A 23454-nucleotide genomic window follows, 5' to 3' on the forward strand; every position below is an offset into this window, starting at 1 on the left:
GTGTAGTGTCTGCCTCGCCCCCTCACTCCCACATCTGGGGCATTTCCCGTCTGCCATAGGGTATATGCTCTTCAGCCTAGCAGGGGTATAGTGGGTTCTGTGCAGTACCTTGTAGTATATCAGACGGTACAGTGAATGGCATGATATAGTCTTTGTCAGTTCATACAGCTGTGTCCAATGCTTGTCAGCAATGGTACGGCCCAAATCGTTTTCCCATTTCCCTCTTGTGTCTGGGGTGGTACTTCCCTGGTTGAGGAAATCATTTTGTAGTGTGGTGGCGGATGTCTTGGTCGTATTCGCGGTGAATATATAATCCAAGCCCAGCTGTTTGTGGTTCATTAGGGAATGCTTCCCATACATTTGCCATGGTAGAACTCATTCGTAGATATTGTAACTTCTGTAGAGGGTTGTCCCTACGGTCATTTTGATCCCCTCCCAGCTGATGAATTGTTTATCTGAGAATAGGTCCCCAAATTGGTTTATACCTCTGCCCCCTCAACCCCCAGTGTGTGGCGAGTGTTTTATCTTGTGTTGGGGGAAGGTAGGGTGCTTCCGAAAGTGACATATTCGGGTTGTATAAAACAGCATGTCCGGGTCGTCCTGCCATTCCCATGCTGTGCATGTAATCAATGCCGGGTTAGTTGTATTATCGTTTCTGGTTCCCCCACCTGCCGCTCTGTGTAGGAGCTTTGCCTAGCCTAGTGTATGTGTTTCGATTGAGTGCAGAGCCTGAGGGCCTCCCTCTATCCAGTGTGTCGCGTAATGTGCCTGCAGCAAGGTAGTATTGTTCAAAGTCGGGGGCGGAGAGACCCCTTGTGGGTATGGTTTGGTTAATCTCTTTCAAGTCACACTGGGCTGACCGTTCCATAAGACTGTTGTGCATGCTGCTTGGATTTTGGAAAAAAAATTAACTACCTGGCCATACCGGGACCGTGCTGAATAAGTAAAATAGCTTGGGTTATATAATAATTTTAATCAGTGCAAGTCTGCCCATCGGTGAGATTGGGAGGTGCCACCATCGTTCAAGTTTAGCACACGGCGCTTCTGTAAGTGTTGCATAGTTTAGGGTGCGCATGAGTTGCGCTCTCCGTGCTATATCTACACCTAGATATTGCACCTGACTGGGGGCCCACACAAGTCCATGTAATACTGTGGGTTTTAGGGTAGCTTCTGTGAGGGGGAACATCTCGGACTTGGTTGAGTAGAGTTTCAGGCCAGAGTATTCCCCGAATTCCTTGACCGTGTGCAGCACCCTCCCCAAGTTTGTTTCAGGGTTCTTTAAATATAGCATTAAATTGTCTACATATAAGGTGATCTCAATTTTGTCAGACAGAGGGATCCCAACCCTGCTGTGTCTAGCCCTCCAGTAGGTGTGCGAGCGGCTCTATGACGAGGGGAAATAGAAGGGGTGATAACTGCCAGCCATGCCGGGTGCCCCCGCCCAACTCAAGGATCGCTGATAGGGTCCCATTGACGCATACTCTGGCGTACGGTTGCATATAGAGTATCCGTACCCAACTTATAAAGTTCGGTCTGAACGCGTAGTGATTCAGCACCCTGAACAGGAATGGCCAGTAAACGGTGTCGAAGGCCTTTTGCATGTCTAGTGCTAGTGCCACTCGCTGCATGTTTTTAGGGACCAAAGTTAGTATATTATAGGAGCAGCGGATATAAGTTGCCATGGATCTACCCAATACAAAGCCTGTCTGGTCTTCATGGACCATATGTGGCATCAAGGGATTCAAACGTGTGGTTAGTATTTTTGAAAATATTTTTGCATCCGTATTTATCAGAGAGAGAAATCTCTATGATCTGCATTCTTCGGGTCGTTTCCTGGGCTTCAGAAGCAGGGTTATAATTGCTTCCTGAGTTCTTTCAGGGAGTTTGTCCATTTTTAGGGCCTCTGTCCAGACAGCATGGAGCTTGGGCACCATTACCTCTGCAAATTCTTTATAGAACTCGGCTCTGAGTCTGTCAGAGCCCGGGGCGTTCCTGTTTGGCAAGGATTTAACGGCCTCTGCTATCTGGGCCTGCGTCAGGGGGCTTTCCAGGGCGTCCTTTGTTTCAGTTGATAGGAGTGTGCTGGGTGTTTTTGCTAGGTATCTATCTATTTCCTACTCTGTGGATGCACTTTGGGGAGAATATAAGCCGGCATAGAAGTCATAAAAGACTTTCCCTCTTTCATTCTGGTCGTTGACCACCACTCCGTCTGCTCTTGTTATACATGGTATGTAAGTGCTTCCCTGTTCTCCTTTTACCATCTCTGCTAAGAGTTTGCCTGGCCGCTCCTGCTCTCCATACCACCTTGCGGTGGCTGGCCTATCAAAATGCTGTATCTCTCGCTCTGCCGCTGCTCTGAATTCCTCCAGTTTAGTTTTACTATCTAGTTTAATCTGTGCAGTGGGGTGGGTGGCATATTGTCCTGTAGTTTGGCTATGTCCTTCTCCCTCCTCCCCAGCTCCCTCCTAATGTCCTTAAGTACCCGGAGCTCTGTTGACATGGCCACAACTCTGATATATGCTTTAAAGGCCCTCCACTAATTATGTGTGCTATAGGGTATTTGGTGCATTTCTGAAAGACCCCTTTGCAATAATCGGGGTCATCTACATTCAGGCCATACAGGTTAATGAGTAGGACTTCCACTTCGGCTAGTTTCCCATGGACTATCAGGTATCGTCCTTCCGGATCGATCTGTCGCATAGTGTGTAAATGGTACTGTTTTGTGTATTAGCGTTTGTACCCCCCATGCCCTGCTAGATTAGGATGTATAAAAGCGTCGGTTGCCCCATCTTTGTGCTATCCTGTCGGCCTGGTATCCCAGTAAGTGTGTCTCTTGGAGAAATACAATTCGGGCTCCAATCCTGTTGATGTATGCGATTATTTTCCGTGCTTTCACCGGCATCCCCAGCCCTCTTACATTCCATTTTATTAATTTAATCCCCATTGGGTTCTTTTCAGGCATACTCGGCACTATTTCTAGTCTGTTCAACTGTATGCATGTGTCCCATAGAGCACTTGTGTATCCAGTCAATGTGTGCATTTGCATTTTTAACGTTTACTCCCCAAACATCTTTGCCCTCCCCCACCCCTCCCTCATAGTTCCCCGAACTTCAACTCTGCATTTTCTCCCACCCCTCTTACCCGTATCCCTTTTACTCAGATTAACAAATAGGTGCACCCGCATTGGGGGTCGCTTCCGTGGCAGCCGAGGCCGAAGACCATGACGTGACTGCCCTTAAATTTGTCAAGCTTGTTGCGTTACTAGTACACATGATAAATTGAGACCTCCTCTAGTATAACTGTTTCCTCCGGGGAGGTAATCGGCAGTAGTTGGCTTCAAATGTAGCCTTGTGTCAATTGTTCCATGGTTTGGCGTCGGACCATTTGCTTCATCCGTCTTGTCCATGCACCAGTGAGTTGCTCCTGCTAGTCCCTGCAGCAAAGGCTGCTTGGCTGTGGTTGGAATGTTGGTCTCTACAATGGTTGCAGCTTCTTCTGGGTAGATGAAGAAATACATTTTTTATTGTGCTGTAGGGATAGTCTAGCTGGGTACAGCATTGCGTAGGGTACCTTGCGTTCGCTGAGCATTTTCTTAACGCCTGTAAATGACCATTTTTTTTGTTGGACCGCCAGCGTGTAGTCCGGAAAGATCGGATTCACATTGGAACCCAGTTTTAACTCTTGTTTGTGTCTCGCTGCTCGTAGCACTTGGTCCCTATTTCTGTAGTTTATCAGTCTAGCTATGATCGGTCTGGAATAAGCACCTTGTTTGGGAATGGGTGCCAGGGATCTGTGTGCCCTTTCGACGACAAACATGGATAACCCGTCCGGTTCCCTAGTAGTTCTTTAAGTAGTTCTTCAACTGCAAGTTCCATAGGGCCCTTGAACGCGTCCTCTGGCACCCCCACTATGCGCACATTATTATGGGTGGACCTTGCTTCTAAATCTTCACATTTGAGCTTCACTGTTCCCAGGTCCTTGGCCATTTCTGTCACGGTGTTACGCAATGTTTCGAGTGTATCTTCCATCGTGCTAATCCGTGTTTCGGCCTCCATAATGCGAGTCGTGGCCTTCTCGAGCTGGTTTCTGATTGACGTTACATTCGATTGATTCTGTCGAGCCTGTCGTTCAGGGCAGCAAAGCCTTGTTGCAATGATGCAAAGACCGCTTGTTGGTCCATAGTGCCTGATATGGTGGTTGGCGCGGATTGCATGGTTTGCTCGGAGCCAGTATTATTCATGGTGCTTGCCTTGATGATTGTCGTAAAATCTATGGCTCCTTTCCCCTTCTTGGGCGCTGCCCCTTTGGGCATTCTACTCTGCCTTGCTACAATCTCCGCTATTGGCGCCACCTCTAGTAACGGTGGGGGTTTGATGGCTGTCCCTATTAATGGCTTCCACGTCTCCTGATGATGAGGTTGTGGTGTGCCCATTGGGCAGTGGCGTCTGTTCTAGAGTTGCAGGTCTTCAGGTCATGACACAAGGTGGTGATTTCAGGCTTCCACTGCTGTTGATTGTAATGCGACTGCGGCTTGCCCTTATTCTTTAGTATAGTGGGAGTTGAGCTTTGTTGGGTCTCTGTCTCGTGAGGTTCGCAGGCCATATGCCAATGTCAGTCTCGTGCACCTGACAAGTGTATTTGCCCTTGCCGTTGGTAGGGCTGCACTTCAACAAGAGGTAGGGGCACCCTAGAGACGTGCCTACTCGTCTCCAATGTTCCAGGGTCGTTGGTGTGGCACGGTGGTGTGGGCAGGCAGGGGTATGCAGTTCTAAACTTGGCCGCCACAGTGCCTGCTTGATTGGGCCTGCAGGAGTCAGCTCTGCTTTGCCTCACCATGTGCCGTCCAGTATTGCCGGTGCCTTGCGGGTTCTGGCAACCATAAATGCTACGCTGCCCCCTTAGCCTGATTATGTGCCTCAGATAAGCTCACACACGGTATCATGGTGTCTAGGTATCCAGATGCGGGAGATCGTCAAGCTAATCAATGGGGGGCGCGGGTTGAGCAGGTGCCGGGACTGCCTCGCAATGTTTGTACAGGGGGTCGTCTCTTTCTGATGCTCCATGCCCTGTGTGTACTGCGGTTGGATTGGGCAGACTTTCTCCGCTGGTTCCCAGGTGTCCAGTGGAGTGTCGTATTAACTAAATTTGGATTGGTGCGGCTAAGTGAGGGCACTGTATCTTTTAAGTATGTACGCCCCTTCCTTGCGGCTTACCTTCTCCTTGCTGCGTGGAGCTGCTATCCTGTGCGTCTGTTGCTGGGCTGTATGGTCTGTGACCCCGCTGCGCGGAGCACTCGGCAGGATGTGTCGGGGAGGTCTGCGCAGTGGCTTGCTAAAGCCCAGTGGATCTGATTATACAGCCTGCTAGTGCTCGATGGTCCCCACCGGAGCGCCAGCGTGTGTCCTGAAGAGCAGTGGCGGGGGGAGGGAGAATCTGTCTCGCAGCTCAACTGATGTCGTTTGAAACCCTTGTGTTCTGGTCTGGGTTAGGTGTCAACGAGAAGCCGCGGTTCGCGGGACTGAGCTCACCCCGGGTGCCTACATGCTTTTTCAGTCGTAGGTAGCTGACCTCTTCAGGCGCTGTCTCTGGTTCTTTGGATATAAACTGGGCTAATTTTTGCTTGTTTTCAGACTTCGGCCCTTGGATTGTCATGGAGCTCGCGCTCCATGCAGCATCCGGCAACGTGCGCAACAGTGCCATCCCGACCTGCTACTAATCTTAAGGCATGTTAGTTCAGGGTAAGACCAACTACAACATCCATAATGTACTAGACCCTAATGAAGGAGTTCACTCAAGATTCTAAGTCGGATATGATTCTTGTGGTGAACTGCTTTCCTGAAATCTTACAGGTAGAAGACTTCTTTATAAAGGTAGTGCAAGGTGGTAGTGCTTGCACAGCAGGAGCGGGGGAGCGGCCACCGACCTAAAACTGCAAACTGTCCCTCCTCAAAACACTAATTGGCTAGAGCAACTGCTCCTCTGAAGAACGAGGTAAGCAGAGAATGCGCATGCACCAAGCCCCTTTTTCGCAGACCAGGCATCCCTACTGAGAATGCAGAACCACAGGAGATTGGGGTCCACATAGGAGTGCAATCCAAGATAGTGCTGACCCCTTTAATTACCTTAGCAGAGAATGAATCTGGGGAGGTCAGACCCAACCTAATCACAACTCGTTTACAAGTTTCCCATAAGGGAACTTCTGGGAAACCGAGGGGGAGGAACAGAGCGTCTTCTTGAGATAAAAGGAAAAGGGTGAGCAAAGCCCAGTAAGAGTGAGAACTCTGATGGAGAGACCTCCTCAGTTTTAGATGTACTTGACGCAAAGGAAGTCCCTCAAAGGCCACACCTGGGAAGAGGCCAACTGGATAGTCTATATCCCTAAGGAATACATATTGGAAGATAGACTCATGGAAGACCGACTACAAGGAACACAGTCTGGTGATCCTAAGCCAAATAGCAGCTGGAAATAGCTGCCAATCACTACACTGAAGAACCTGTTGACTTGGAGACTTGACAAGAGGTGGAAAGCCACGACCACAGATCCACATCTCCCCTAGAGGGAATTGGAGAGTGAGTTGCCATACCCTCGACCGGCAACCTGAGGCATGGCCTGGGCTGGGGCAGAATGACCAAGTAAAGAATAGGGTTTATCTTGTAAGTACCCTGCATATAGGGGGGGGGAAATTGCATAAGAATTGCATTGCAGAGCAAAGGGTAAGAGAAGGAGCCATGAGGCAGGCTGAACCTAGGCCAAACAGTGATATAATAAGAAAAGCTGCAGGTCGGACCTCAGACCAGACATTGATACAAGGAAGGAAATTAAAAGCCATGTCAGGACGGTGACCTCAAAAGATGAGTGATAACATCCCGAACTGGAGAAGTTCTCCCCCCTCCTCCGCCCCCCAAAGCCACAATGAATGCTGAGAAAGGGATGAAGAACCTGTAATGAGCAGAGGAGTCTAGGATGTTACAGCTCAAGGCTCGTTGGTGCCCTGCAGGATGGACAAGCATGCTTACCCTGCTGCCCGCAACGCATTCAAGAGGCTCGATACCCTCTTTTCTCACAGTATACACCGCTTTTCGGCTCCTTTCCATAGGCAATGGAAACTGCCATGGAAACGGGCTGTTGCCGCCACTGCTGCAGTTTCCCGCAGCGGACAAGGACTAAGTTTCCCATCTCACCCGTACCGTGTCCCCACTGTCTCCAATGGGAATACAGAGCCTCACTTTGAATCAATCAAAACTCTGCGAAGGATGCGGAACGCTGCTTCCAATTGAAGTTGATTCCGGTGTTTCTTGTGAAGTTCCGCCTGCATTCCTTTCTGATTCCTATTTGTGTACCAGACCTCCCTTCTGCTTCTAACGGACTGCCTTTGATTACGTTTTTGCTGTACTAAAACGTCTGTGTACCTTATTTCCTGCCTGCTTACACGGTCAGCCTTCGGATCATGACTTACTGGAACTAAACAATAGCAAGTACTATCCTACTCTTGTTTGTTGCCTCTTACTGAACTAATTTTCTCCCACTTAATATTCTGTGTTGTGAGGATCTATTGACTGTATCCCTGTCTCATTATTTCTACTCTGCAATTGTGTCTTGGAGGACTCCCAGTTGTACGTGCACCTTAGGGGACGCGTTGCTGTAATGTGCACCGTCCTAACACTAGTGCGCTCCTCGTTCCATCTGGGTAGACCCTGTACTAACTCTTCCCCCTTTGTTATTGTATCCCTTTGTTGTGGTCCTAGCCTGTTCAACTTACCGTTCCATAACACAGTAAAAACTCTCATACTGGCATTGGATTATCATTACTCCAATTCTCCCCCCCTCTCCACCCCCACTCCTATTTTTGTTCTTCTTCTCTCCCAGTAGTCAGGCAGCTAACTGTCCTTTCTTCTATAGGACAACTAGGGCGGGGTATCTTAGAAGAACAAGCCACCACAGTTCAGGTATATTCCAGTCAGACCCTTTGTACTTAGCCATTACCATCATCTAAAATACTAAACAGTGTTTATTCCTTTGCAGCTGGTGGTCGTAGCGGTGCATGCTCCCACTCTTTTTTTAAGTGATTGATCTAACTAGACAGGCAAGGGAGGCCAATCTAGGGGCATATAATTGAAAAGAGTTCTGTCCCTCAACAGAGAGGAGGTCTAACCAGGGCTCTACAATCCAGTCAGGTTCGGCTCTCTTCTGTATCATTGGGCATTTCATCCGGTGAGTGACATAGGAACTGGCCGGACAGAGTACTGCTTGCAGTGCCTTCATACAGGAGACTGTGTGAACTGTGTTAGACTACGCATGTACTTCTTCCACTCGTCATTGTCTCTCACAAGGGTAGAGGCTGCAGTGGGCCACACGTCCTCACTCTTGACTGCCCCTCGTGGATCTGTGCCTGCTTTTCATGTTTCTGGCACTGGGCCCCTTGCTTTGCAGTGGCGTCTCATTGCCTGCATCAAATGCTATTCCACACCAGAACTATTGCAATCCTCCTCTTGCTCCTCACATTCCTAATGTCCTACCCCATAACGTTCCACAAGATTTCCCCCTCCACGTTTCCATAAATTGGTGTTCTTAAAGTGCTGTGTTTCTCTGGTCCCATTCACATGGAGATTGACAGAAATGACAGATTTTGAATTCCCTGTTTTGTTTTCAGGAGAACAATTCACCCCACACAGAGGAGCAGAGTTATTGGATGAAACTCCATAGAGGAATTATAGTTGATGATAGATTGATATGATAGTTTATTTATATAGCGCCTATACACAATGTGTTTCAAAGCGCTTTAAGGCAAGGCAGGGAACAAAGGAAAATACAATGACATTCTTACAGGCCATGAACAGTAAGGATGTGAAATTAAGTATCCTACACGGCCCAATGACATTTAAGATAGTGCAAGAGCTAAGACATATATAAGGAAGGAAGGGAGTGGGAAGGAAATGGACACAGACCAGCGACAACTGTACTAGACCTGACGACATTTCTGGCAAAGCCGGAGAAAAACAAAAGGTGAGTAAGAGGGGTGCAGAAAGGGAGTGGAGGAACAAAACCAGCGACTATCGTACTAGGCTTGACAACATTTCAGATAGTGCTGGGGGTAGGGGGGACAAGTAAGGAAAGGGGGGGAGGAGACCGACGGGGTTGCTATCATACTAGGTCCAGGGACAATTCTGCTAGAGTAAGTGCATAGAAGAAAGTAAGGGGAGGAGGGGAGGAGATAGGAAAAGGGAGAAAGGAAAAGGGAGGAGTAAGCAGTCAAAAAGGGTGGCGAAGCAAGAGGGAGAGTGAATACAATTGCAGAAGTCGGTAGTAACACATAATGTTGCAAACCAGGATACAAGATGAAAACCGCATGATTCGGGGCCACCATGAGAAAGGGTGACGCACTGTGAATCAATGCAGTCCATAAACCTCAAATCCAGCACTGGCCACAAGACGCTGATGGTGAAACCAGAATGTATCAGGACAGACTCCTGCAGAAGTAGGCTGGAGGGGTGGGGGGAGGGGGAACAGGGTAGAAGAATCAAGCAACAGGCAACACCTGTGTGCGAGAAGGGTGGGGGGCACAAGGGAACATCACGGGAGGCCCGAGGGGATGGCCTGTGGGGACAAGGGGAGTAAACGCATGTTGGTGCATGCTGACCTCTGTCTGAGCCGGGGGTCGGATCCTAGGTCCTCCTGGTCCGAACAGGAATTGCCCTTTTCTTTGTCTGCCCTTCGCTTCGGACGCCCAGGTGAGAGATGCCGTTGATCTAAGAGTTAAGAGCAGGAAGGAAGAGGCAGAGCTAAGAATGTGGATGATGCTTAGGCCAGTTGACCTAGATCAACTTGCACCTGCTCCCCATCTGCCAAGGAAAAGAGGCTGGAGGACTCCATAAGTAGGGGAAAAAGCGCGGCAACCAGGAAGGCACCAGGTGGCAGGGCTTGCTAATTGGAGGAAAAAGAACGCCAACCTGTAAAGCGTTAGGTGGGAGGAGCTTAGGCCAGGTGACCTAGATCCACTTGCACCTGCTCCCCATCTGCCGATTGAATGAGAAATGATGACTTCTGGTATTTGATGGGCAAGTGCTAGTAAGATTAAGAAGAGATGGAACATAGAAACTTTGCATTCTGGGAATTGAAGACTTTAACCTGAGAAAGAGACTGAGTGATGGACAATTGCACGCTGGGAAAAGAAGTCCAAGTTTCCAGAGTCCTCTTGACACCAACTGGACAGAGAACCATTGAATGTTGAGAACAAGTTACCAACTACATTCAATAAAGTGATTGTTTGCCAATCCCATAAATATTGGACATTAGAGTGAGTTTTTGACTCGTAAATGGAGAATGAAAGAAATACAATTGCTTGCTGGGAATTAAACTCCTAGTCCCCAGCCATGTATGTAACTGAGCTTGCAAGAAATTAGGCCCTTGACTAGACAAAAATGTGAGAGCAGAGCCCTTGACAAACTTTTTAATGACATCTCAAATGTATTTGCGGTCTAACATCATTTGTTTGAATCGCTATGGCACAAAAATAATTTGCAGGTTTGGGAAGCCATACGTCACCTCTATTAGGGCTAATATATAACCTATGTGTTAATAAAACTGATTGTGAAAACTCATTTTTATCTATTCCCTCAATCATGAAACATCTCTAGAATGTTCTCCACTGTGCTTGGGAGCTTTAGAGTAACAGAAAAGGAGGCCCATTAGCATTCTAAATATTTTGAGATTTGACAGCTGGTGACTGGTAAATTGGCAGTGATTTTTTCTTTGAGGTTTTGGGGCTACAGTATAGGATAATGTGCTACAACTGTTGGGTAGAAAATAGCATTGCACAAGGAGGATGTCATTTGCCGGTGCATGTGATCTTAACTGGATGTTCATAGACGGATGCCAGAGACATTAAAGTGAATTACACCAACGTGCATACCCTCATGGCAATCTTTTGTTGAGAGATGGTGTCAGTGAACGCTCTCAATCCCTCCTGAGATATGCTGGGTGATGTCTAATATTCTTGTCTTTTAGATGCACTGCTATATGGATTTATGAATGTGCATGTAACTGGAAGAGAGAATGAAATCTAGATTGGAACACAGAGCATTGTGCTGAAATTATGTTTTGGTTGGGTAGGTGATGTGACCCTCCACTTCTGTTTTGCAGACTGTATTAAGACTTTGCAAGTGTGGTATATATTGAATGGATGCCTACATTAATGAAAGATGTTTAATACCTGTGCATAAACGTAGCCACCCATGACCAACTTGGAAGGAATTTAAGTATAATTAAACTGTTTCGGGAGAATTTGATGTAAATATTCGGCGACAGGAATTCTATAGTGATATGCTGGCAAAACAGTGTCATTCGGCCCAGCAAAGTATACACAAGCATTGTTAACTCATTGCATACTGATACCAATGCATAGTTTGACAAACTAAGTCACCACCACAGATGGGTGAAATGCCAAAATTGACAACTGCCATTAAGGACAACATCTCCTCCCTCGCACTGTCTCCTGCTGACATCTGCAACCAGTCACTAGCCTCTGGCTCTTTTCTTTCTTCTCTCAAGCACTCCCTTGCGCACCCCCTTCTAAAAAAAAAAGCCCTCTGCTGATCCCTCGTGTCTGGCCAACTACCGCCCCATCTACACTATACTCTTACTTGGGGAAACTCCTGGAGAAGTTGGTCCCACCCCCCCTCCCGAGCTGACCCAACACACTGAGCTCGTTGGTTATTTTACATCACCATCAATCTGGATTCCGAGCCTCCAGAGGCATGGAAACTTCTCTCCTGAACACCCATGAAGAACTGCTTGCAAACCTTGACTCTAACGCTCCTGCTGTTCTCATTCTCCGTGACCTCTCGTCCACCTTCGACACAGTCAACCACTCTATCTGCATAAAGCCGATCCAAGGTACCCTTGGTATCTCAGACTGGGCACTAGATTGGTTGTCCTCCTTCCTCATTGACCAGCCCACTCGGGTGATCCTGGGGTCCTTATTCTCCTCCTCCACCTCTCCCTCTACATGTGGTGTTCCCCCAGGGCTCTATTCTCTCACCTTGGCTCTTCAGCATCTACCTTGCTTCTCTTGCTCACCTGATTTCCGCCTTTCCCCTCACTTCCAGTGTTAGAGGGCGCACAGCTCTTATTCAAGCTCTCCTCTTCTATCATCTCGGACTGCCTGTCTGTTATCATGTCCTGGTGCACTTATTTTTTTTTTTTCCCCCATCTTCAACTAATCCAGAAGAGGTCTGTAGACATATCCTCGGCCTCAAACCCAAGGACTGTATCTCTCCAGCCCTAAAGTCTCTACATTTGCTACTGGTTGCTGCAAGAATCAAATTCAAGACCCTTTGCATTATCCATAAGGCTATCTGGGGCCTGGGACCACTCTATCTGCAGCTCCATCTCTCACCTTTATGTATGTTGGCATTCCCTTTATGTGGTGTCTGCTGAGATGTTAGGTCAGTCTTGTCTTTCTTTTTATCTCTGAAACAATCTTGGTAGAGGCAAGGTTGGTCCTGACCTGCTGCCACAGTGTATCCCTAAGTGTACAGGGGAAACAGGAGGCAGACAAGTGGGACGGACAGTGTCTCAATGAATGGGGGGGAAAAATCCACAAAGGTAGGAAAAAACCCTGGATGTTCGAAGCAATGTCCAGATATATCGGAAGCTGTTGCAGCGGCACGAGGAGCATCTACAAAGATTGCAAGTTGGGAGAAGGAAATATACAAGGCAGGCAGAGAGCGGCAAAAAAAAGAAGGGTCCGTAGACAAAGAAGCCAGGAGGAAAGGGAGGAAAACTAGCATCTTACCCAACTGGTGAAAACCGGAGGGTTGCAGCGCAAAGCGCCGAGTGATCATGCTGCAACAAATCCCGACCAGCAGGCACCATGTTGGAAATAAACTAGACCGGCACTCTGTGTATCCAAATAAATGTGGTGTAACTACCATGATCCTTTCCTCCATTGGTTGTACAGTGACCATTGTGTCACTGTGACACTCTTAGTAAATGCCCTGCTTCTAGATCTCTTCGATCTTCTGGCTCCAACTCTCTGCTGGTTAAACGCTTCTCCAAACAGAGCTGGGTGCAGATCCCGCTCCTGGACTGGCTCCCTCCTCTGGAACAGCCACTTTTTCTCTTTCTCTCTCTCATTCTTTCTCTCTCTCGTTCTTTCTCTTTCTTGTTCTTTCTCCCCCCCCTCCTCTCTGGAACTCCTCAGATTCTGCAAGCAACTCGACTTTTCTCTTCTCCTATTCCTCGCCTCTCTCCTTCCCCTGTTAACCATCTCCACATTCGCTGTGATTGTCTGCCTGGTCCCTCAAGAGTCCTATAGGGTCCTGGCCATCTTCCCAATCGTCATCAGCATCCCACCACTCCCAATGCACTGGCCTCTGGGCCCACACCTGCTTGTCGGGTGGTCTATCACAGGCCTGCACTTAACACCTGGAGGTAGACCTCCCCTTCATTGGGACGTCTCTTCCCTTGCACTTACCTGTTGCCTCCGTAACAGGCATCACTGGCACTCCCCAACCCCCCTCCAGCACTTACCCCCTGCCCCCACCCCTTCTTTTTTCCACTGCACTTGCACGTTCCAAAAGTCACAAGGCGTAGTAGGACTACTGTTTTTATGGTTTGCTCATTGTTATTGTCTATGTTGCTCCTATGCTCACCCCATTTTTTTTGCCATTGTGGCAATATGAAATATTGTCTTGCTGTATAAGCGCCTTATAAATGACCAATACAATAAATAATCCAATGGTGAGCACTGCAGCTGACACACATGGTAACCAAAAAAGCGATGGGTGGAAGGTTTTGAATAAATCTGAACCACTGGCACTGCTCTGAGCAACCTTCCAGACCACAGTTTATCTCGTCAGTGCCATTTCAAAAGGGGCCCAGCGATATGCAAATCATTCAGGTACTACCACCAATGGGCACAGCCCAGCCTTAACTGCTAGGCCAGGCGTGGTTCCAATGCCTGTTGTGCCTAGATACCCAAGCTACTCCTCACTGATGCCGAAAGACACTGAAACATGTCAAGCGATGCTTGTAGTCTTGTGCAAAAGGGATGTGCCCTAACAGTTTGGGCTGGACTGCCCCTTTTGGGGTGGGTCCAAGCCTGATTTGCATATAGTCTTTCCCCTTTCTGTGATGGCTTGGCATGCTGAAGAACCATGGTTTGTAGAGTTGCCCAGAGCTGCGCCAGAGGTTATGATTAATTCGAAACCTTCCAGCCAACACCTTTTTTGTTTTGCTGTAGATGTATACATTGCATCCTAAATGGAACTTTACAAGTGCCAGAAGGCAATTTGTTGTGAAACTCAAAAACCTCTTCCAGGTTTTACGGTTGTACTGTAAAACCTAATATACACAATAAAATAAAGGTACAATGCATTTAAATAGCTGCTAAAGCACTGTTGTGAAAAACTTGTGTATGAGCGCGATACAAATAAAAATATCGATAACCTGTTCAAACATAATGTCATTATTAAAACCTTGCTCCGAAAAATAGTCATTTTCTGCCTTTTAAAATTGTCCCGAAAATATCGTCCTACATAGACCGCTCTAAGGTGAAAAGCACCCGTGATGCTCTCCTTTTAAAGTTATTTTTTACTCCACGTTCCAGAAAGTGACGTGGTAAAGGGATCGAAATTCTGGTTCGATGAGCAGGAACTAAAGCCAGCTCCTGGATGTCGGGCATGACCCAGTAAGTAGGCGCTACTGCTGCGTAAACCAGAAGCGAATCCATAGCGCACTGCAAATCTAACATCTACATGAGATGCATACTTTAACTTTTTGGCTATTATGTATGATCCATTATGTTTAAATGTGTCAATAGTTTTTTTTATTAACATTCTCAATCCTCAGTTAATGGCACGTATGCATGTTTGTAAGGCACCAATTGGCCTCGGGAGCTAATAGTAGCTCCTGCTAGCTGATGGTTTCAAGCTAACCAGGCTCTACTGGGGTAAAAGTAGGAGCTAAATAGAGCCTCGTTCCCAGCAATTTCAAACCCTGTGGTAAATATAGTATGACGAGACTTCCCGGTTTTGCCGGGTCTGTCCTGGTATTTGACCCTCCGTCCTGAGACTAAGTTTAAAAACCACATCCTTGGATTGGAGGGAATGGTGTATAACTTCCTTATTTTTATTCTCCAGGAAAACATAAACAAATCCTGAATTTCAGGCAGGGCACTGATCTCCCCATTCACTTTTCAGCCCCCATACCCTTTCTCTTCCTCCATGAACTCACTCCTCCAATGAGTTTCATGCCTTTTTAGTCTTTCTTTTGTTTTTCCACTGAAATTGCAGTCCTCCTTCTATGTCAGTGGGTTGTCCCCTTTTTTTATTTTGAAAAATCTGGTCACCCTAGCTAAATGTTACTCTAAATGTGCCATTTAGTGGCGTAAATGCGAATAATGTTGCAAGGAAGTCATGCAAACAAATTCGGTTTTTATACAGTAGCAACTACACAGTTCAAGGGCTGGTCTAGTCCACAATTTATCCCACAAGGAGACAGGCCGATAAATAATAGTTAGACTCAAAGGGAGTGTGCCACATTCCAAATGCACTAGTGCAGACTGTGCGCTTGGCGGTAATTGCAACAATTTCTTAGTGATTTTCTCTTCTTGAAAGAGTTTCTGCAGTCTCATAACCCGATAGCTCTGCGCCATGGAGTGCAGCTGACAGACTGCCTCTGGTATAGCTCTAATGTGGGTGAAATTGCACCACCCCCGTGATGATTTAAAACAAAAAAAAAGCCAGAACTGCTCCACTTTATTTGTTCAACGTGGCTGCTGCCCTGTCTAGTTGGTGAGCCCATCCAGGACAAGCCTGAATTCTCACACCCAGGTACTCAAAACCTTTGTCTTGTTCTATTGACTTCTTGTCGATCACAATTTGAAGGGCAACCCTCTTCCCACCTTTTTGCTTTATTAACCATTGACTTTGTCCTGGGCATATTAATGCCAAGATCCAGCTCCCTAGATTTATTTATGAAGATTGCAAGCGAGTCCTTTAGGCCCTGCATAGTCGTAGATGTTAGGACTGCGTCATCAGCATAGAATAGTGCCGGGAACTTTGTTGCAGCCAGTTTTGGGCATTCCTGCCCCCCTCTCACCAACTCATCTACAATTCCTTGTATGTATAGATTGAATGAGAGGTAGGCCAGGGAACAGCCCTGCCTAACTCCCAAAGCTACGTCAAAGAATGTGGTTTCTTCACTGCACCGGTTTATAACATACAAAGGACACAGTATTTTAGTATAAGGCTGATATAATGTCTACGAAATGTTCTGGTTCTTCCTGCTCCACCAGGACCTTTTAATAGCTGTTCGAGGGACACAGAGTCAAATGCTGTCCTAAGGTCCACAAATACATACAAGCACCTTTTTAGTAAGACTGTGTATTTTTGAATAATAAGAAATAACATGAAACTCTGGTCTGTTATTTCTTATTATTCAAAAATACATGGTCTTATTAAAAAGGTGCTTGTATGTATTTGTGGACCCGAGGACAACATTTGACTGTGTCCCGTGAAAAGCTATGGAAGGTCTTAGTGGAGCGGGAAGTACCACAACATTGGATGGGCATAATCCTGTCTAGGTGTGGTGCAAGCTGACATTCGCAAATCTCTCTCGATGTGATGCAAGCTAATTTTCACAATTCTGTCTAGATTTGACGCAAGCTAATCATACAATTCTGTCTAGATGTTACGGAGGCTAAACTTCACCTGGACAGAGTGAGCTCCTAAATTGGAGGCACAGCAGTAAATGCAAATCACCTAGATTTGAGGTATCTAGATAGATGTAGAAGGCCCAAGTATGGGACACAACAGTAAATGGAAACCATTGAACGGTTGGTACACAGCAGTGATAGAGGTACTCTTTACTAGCTGACAAATGTTGGTATGGTATGCTGCGTAGGTAATGAGAGGCAGGGCTTTTTGCAATGCAGTGCTTGCTGTACTCCCCACCCAGACCGCACTCATCTTGTCAGTCACTGCTGGTTGACGGCTGGCTACTGGCTTCTTAGGCAAACATGGGCAAACGCAGTCTGACGCTGGTTCTTTGGGAGCTGAACGTGCGGTTGGCTGCCCTACGGGGTGTAGTTAATAGCCTACCTCCTGGAGGGAAACAGCCAATCGCGTGCACAGGGCAGGGGGAAGGTCACGGGTGTGGCAGAAAAGTGGGAAAAAGACTGCGAAATAACAGGCAGCGAAGTAGGGGAATGGATGACAAAAAACGAGCAGGAGAATGGATGACAAGAAAAGAGCAGGGGAATGGTGGAAAGGAAGGGCAAGAAAGCAGGGCAAAGATTACAAAATGCAGGAAGGGTTGCAGGGCAAAGGTTCAACACCTCTCCTCATCAGGATGCTGGAGGGGAAAGAACGTCCTGGTCTCCAGAGGAGGCTTTGACTTCCCTAGGGGAAACCGCCAAACATGGCCACGGGGCAGGAGGAGGGAGGGGCCAGGAGAGAGGTCACAAGTGCGGCAGAAAAAATGGAAAAAAGACCACAAAGTAACAGGTCAGCAAAGCAGGGGAATGATGACAAAAAGTGAGCAGGGGAATGGACGACAAATAACAAGCAGGCGAAAGCAGGGGAATGGAGGAAAGGAAGCACAAGAAAGCCGGGCAAAGATTACAAAATGGAGGAGGGGTAACGGGGGCAAAAGTATAACACCTACCCCAAGGCCAGGACACTTATGCACCACCTTTTGCCCTGCACTTCTGAACTGTACTGTGTAAATACCAAAATTCAACGCGGGGACCTGCCTATGCATATGACTACATGTAATGGGTCCCCATAGCTGAATTGCCGGACTCGCGAGAAATGAGCCCCTCTTTGTTCCCTTCATGATGTTCTAAAAGTATTTACCAGGCCAGTCCAAAGAGCATACTGCTGATATGTGGAATAGTTTTGTAACATATCTGAAATGTCTCACGCCAGTGCCAAATATCAGACTGGCTTTTACCCTTCTTAAACTTGAGTCCTCTTTAACTCCACTCTTTCTCTAGCCACATCTCCTCTCTGTGGCTCAACCACTAATTCATCAGACCTTACTTAAGTGAAAAGAACTGCGCAACCATTGCTAGGGCTACAATCCTCTCCAGAATGGACTATGGCAGCGCCCTTCTGATAGGAGCTAGCAAGGGATTTATAGCGCATTGTCAAATTATACAAAACAACGCAGTAAGAATCATCAGATAGAAAACTAGAAATGAGCACATCACAGCCAACAGGAAGGCCCTCCACTGGCTGGCCTTGGAAAACCAAATCATTTTCAAACCTTGACTACGATACATCATTGCATTTTTGGCCTAGCCCCTGCCTACCTGAACGATCAAATGACCCTCTACACCCCAAGACGTTCTTTGAGATCTGAGGTTCAAGGCTGCAATTTATGCACAAGAGCCAAAAGGGCAAACTGACGGACGTTCTTTCCCCACACGGTCTGTAACCGCTTACCGAGTCCACTAAGACTGGAGGTAAACTACACGACCTTCAGAAAAAAACTAAAGTCTATTCAAGTAAAGCACTAGGTCCCACTTCACTAACAAACCTTTTGTCCCGTACATTACTTGTTGTCCTTGTCTTTATGTACGCACCCTGTGATGCATGCAGGCTTCTGCGTGATATAAGTAAATAAAATAAATACATGAAATAAAACCTTGCCGTTTACAACATCCCCCAGGCTCAACCTTTTTCTTTTTATTTCTGTTCTAAATTTCTTGCCTTCTTATTTTCTCTAGGCAATTCCACACTTTTGCTTGCCTTCCCCATATATCTGTCATCCCCCTCAGTTCTGGATTTAATTCTTCTATTCCCCTTCTTTTCCATCTCTCTCCTATTTGCTCTTCAATCTATTAATTGGCTTTCCTTTGAATCTCGCCTGCAATTTCATTTTCTCTGTTTTTACAAGTCTTCACAGACTTTCTATTTACCTCACTACCTCCGATCCTGGTCCCAGTTCCTTTTGTTCCTCATCTCGCTTTTGTTCTACTCTAAATTCTGGAATAAGCTCCCTTTTGTTAGTTGATCTTCAAACTCTTCTCTTTTTTTTATACTCGCCTTAAGGTATTTCTACATTCGACCTGAATATTTTGGCAGTTGACTTAATTTGCACCTTTTGTACCATTTTCTTTGTTTAGTGATTTCATGTGTAGCGGTTTATAAATCCGAATAAAGGTCGTCGCCACCTGCTCTGTGGTTGGTAGCGGTGGATCAACGATGGCCCAAAGTGCAGATACTGTGTATCTTCCTTGTTTGTTTATTTTGCTCGCTTGGCACTGGCACACAGCTCTTTCCTGCCCGTGCCTCTCAAGTATCTGACTGTCCCCTCCATAAGCCGGTGTCGTGGCCGGTCACAGATTATGATTACTTGAAATTTAGTGTAAAGTTAGTAAATCTAACTGCTAATCCGGTTTGCCTTATTTAGTACTTTTAGATGCATGTTATCCTTTGTGTAACTATGCCTTGCTCTGTTGTATATAAATCATTACTGTTAATGGTCAAATTGTGTATAGTCGTATGTACTTAAGCATTGGCCAAATCCTGCAAATGTTCGGTTTTCACTGCTGATTGCTTTTGTCTCAAGTGACACTTTCACGTTCCCTAAGCCAAACTATTGCTATGGAGTGCAGAGAGGGGGAAGCTGGCCTTTGATCTGCCGTCTCCACATTTCCTGCCATTGTCATTGGTTACTAGCTGTGTTAGTGACCGTTGGTATTGCTGCCTTGCATGCTATTCTGATGGAAAGAGCGAATTTACCCTTTACAGAGGATTATTTTTTTTCTTAAGTATCCAAAGACTGATATCTCATTCATATCACATAAGCTTGATTTCTGGAAAGGCAATGGGCTCTTGATTTGGTACTTTGGTTATGTAACTGCTCTGAGAAGTAATACATTTTGCACAACCAAAAACCAGGACATTATGAAGCACAATGGAATGGAAGACCAGCATAGAATGGAAAACCATCATGGGCAAAGCCAACAGGTTTGACTTTAGCATGGGTTATGTCAAGAAGGCAAACTAACACCAAATTAAGTTTTAGAATAGGTTGATCTTTTTTTTTTATTTGTGTAAGTTCAGTAAAGAAAAGCACCCTTTTGCAGTAGGAGAAAATGTTACTCATAGACTTCAGGTCTTCATTCTCAGGGGTTCTAGGGCTCTCCAGATATTTCCCACTGATCCTAGGTGGGGAGAGATCAACTCTTATTACACGCACACAAAAAAAAATCACTTGGTGCAGGTTTCTCAAGGTGAGTTACGGAATCCCCTTCACAATTGACTATCGGTGTAGAAGTCAAGTCCACAAAAAGATGGGACTTTCTACTCGGTTCCAGGGTAGGACACTGTAACGTTAACGCATAATTTGCAGGTCTCCTTCCGGCTTCTCCTCTTCTAGGCCCATTGGCAGCCTCTAGTATCCTGTGAAAGGGGAAGGATGCAGGGTACCTGGTGCAGCAGTGTGTGGGTTTGGCTCTTGGAATCTGCCCTGGGTTCCCTGCTGACCCCCACCGTCCACTGGCTGGTCCCGCCCTCCTTGTTACCACACCAACCTCCTTTCGCTCCTCTCCTGGCGTCCCACCCTTCAGATCAGGGAATCTGTCCCTTTATAACAGTCTGCCCTCTGGGCTCCTATTGTCAACTCCTCAAAAGATTCTCCAACATCCACCTTTAGATACTATTTTTACCAATGATTATTTCAGCTCTTTTTGTGCCACCTTCCAATTTCTTCTGTACACCCTCATTCTAATGTCGCTCCACCCGCCTCTGATATTTCTCCCCACCTCCTTCCTCAGATGATCCACCAATCCTCTGGTGGTCCTCCAATAATTCTGAACTACTACTCCCCTGTCTTTCCTCTATTGCTCTGCTTTTCCTCCATAACTGTGTCTGATTTTTCTCTGCCCGTTCTTCCTGAAGGATACTCCCTTCTAGCTCCACAAACTCTTGCCTCCACCACACTACACCTCTACCAGTCTCTGCAACTTATCCTCCATCCACTCATCAGTTCTCTCCACACCCCTTCCAACGACCCACAAATCGGGCTAGAAGCTGTGGCCTTTTATATGGTCTATGCACCTCCCCTGGGTTAACTTTCTGACTATTGGCTTGCCCATGCAGCTTAAGGAGGGTTCCCTGGTTGTGATTATCTATTCCCTAGTCCCCCCTCCTCAGGCCTCTGTAATGAGGTAGAGGCTATAAGTATAAGGGCACACTTTTTGATTTCCATTGGGCACCAGCTGGATCGTGTCTTTAAGACGTCCTCCATGTAGGGTTTCTTATCTGTTTGTCTGTGCATGTGCATCTGCGTTTGCGGATAACCGCATACCCTTGCCGTTGGCTCGACCCGTAGTTCGCGTTGTCAAATCTTTAGCGTTATGTTGGCTTCTAGTGATGTTGGGGGCCTACATCTTGTTGAGCCTGAGTTGGGAAGGGAGCTGCCTTTCACGTTTTAGGTCACAATTCTCCTTAAAAGGCAGTACCCCATTTGTCGGGCATGAGACTGCTGCGTGCCCAGTGATGGGGGATGAGTGAGGGTGGCCAGGAGATCCTCCCCATAGCAACCGAAGGTGCATCATCCACACTCCCTAGAATAATAAAGGCGAATGCATCACAGTACTCCTCAAGCACACAGTCGTGGAAGTGGTTGGCATCTTGCTACAGCATTCATGAACAAACCAAACCCTTTACAATACAATCAAAAGTACACTGTGAAATCACGTGGTTTACAATCACAGTACACTGTATTCCCAATTGTGAATAGAAACGCAGGACTTCTACTGATTTAATGTCGATGGCAGATGGACGTATTGGTGAGTTACTTTAGGCATAGAGGAGGTGTCTTGTTACAAGAGAAGAGGCCATGTAAAAGTGCACTGATTCTAGATCCACCCAAACATAATAGACATTTGGCAGCTAAAGTCAAAGAAGAACCATATCTAGGCCATCCCTGGATGATTTGTAGATGGCACATAGCAGTGTCACCCTCCATTGCAACGAGGACAAATTCCGATTTGTCTGTTACCCAGGACTTTCTCAAAGCAGCAGCATTTAAGAATGTGTCCCTTGTACCTGAAAATGACTCGCTAGAGAAAGCTTCACTCTGCTCAGTGTGAGCAGTCTGGGGAACATCACAGAGAACAGATTAAACTGTGAGCTCCAGCGATGATGAAAACGATTGTCCCCATTTAAGTGGGCCCATGGATCATCCAGCACGAGTACAGACAATGGTCGACAGACCTGAGCAGCCATACATCCTTCTACTAGACCCCTTTGCCCCAGATGGGGGAACATCCTGACAACCTCTGCAGCATCCATGTCTCCTGGCTTTGGGTCCTTCTAGGTGGGCACCTCATCAGCGATCATCCAGGATCTCACATTGCCCTTAAACTAATGTGGCAAACCAACACCTGCAATGGCCCACCGACATGCAGGCTTTCCAGGCAGTACTGTGTAACTCCATCCATTTGGCATCCCTGCTCTTTAATGTGAGCCCTCCTCGTTTTCTGCCAGTGGTGGACGTTACAAGGACAGAGCTTAACTTTCCCAATCACCCCTCTACTCTAGTGATTAAGCCCCATCTTCTTGGGGGCAGAAGAGAACCCTGTGCCTTTTGAAGACTGGCCACTAAATCGCAGCAGCGTTGGTTTCAGCTTTTGCATGTACTGGGCGTTTACCCTTTACTGATGAGACGCCTAGAAAAATAGCGACGGTAAGGAGTTGCTCGGAAACAAACTCTTCTTCACAGAGATGTGATCCGTATTTGAGCTATCCAAACTGTAAGGTCGAGACACGGTCTGCACGTCCGCGTACAACATGACCAGGTCATGTGACCCTAGTTGATGAGGTGACGTAGAGTGGGAATAAAGTTAGAACAAGTTCATGCATACACCTTTATGGACGTGAGTTATTGTGCGGTTCTGTGAGTTGCACCCATGAGGTGATACATTGCACTGGTGATGAGCGGCAGAAATGTTTCTGCGTATGCCTCACCTTGCGCACCACTTTGGCACTGTCCAGAGTGATGCCAGGCCGCAGAAGAGCCCCACACTGGAGATTGCTTTACGCCCTGCGGCCCCATCGTACATTTCAGCATCATTGTACAGCTTGTTGTGTGCTCTGCGGAGCTCACGAGTAACGTGTGCTCTGGCACTGCGACCGATACTGTTGGGAGTGGCTGACAATTCAGTTATCTGAAGAAACCAGAGCCATCCTGACCCATTACCTTTGGTGCTATGGTAAAGAATGACCGGAGGTGTGGTGTTGTGGTTGGCAATAAAAAGGCTGTGGTTTTTTATTTCAAACAGTAATATCATAAAACAATTGGGTACATTTATTTATCCAAACAAACACAATTATAAACAACACTTATCTTTTGGGCACGGGCCAGTTGCATCTATCTGGCCCGTGCCGCCACACCTGGATGGGTTCCCGGCCGTCGAGGATCCCTCCCACCCACAA

At 46.8% G+C, this 23454-nt stretch overlaps 1 protein-coding gene across 1 annotated transcript in view; it reads left to right on the forward strand.

Annotated features, from left to right (window-relative positions):
* CALHM6 (calcium homeostasis modulator family member 6) overlaps positions 1–23454 on the forward strand; it is a 232571-nt gene that overhangs the window by 182647 nt on the left and 26470 nt on the right.

The sequence above is a fragment of the Ambystoma mexicanum genome, chromosome 4q, assembly GCF_040938575.1.
Source record: "Ambystoma mexicanum isolate Mex_15411 chromosome 4q, UKY_AmexF1_1, whole genome shotgun sequence".
Taxonomy (NCBI): domain Eukaryota; kingdom Metazoa; phylum Chordata; class Amphibia; order Caudata; family Ambystomatidae; genus Ambystoma; species Ambystoma mexicanum.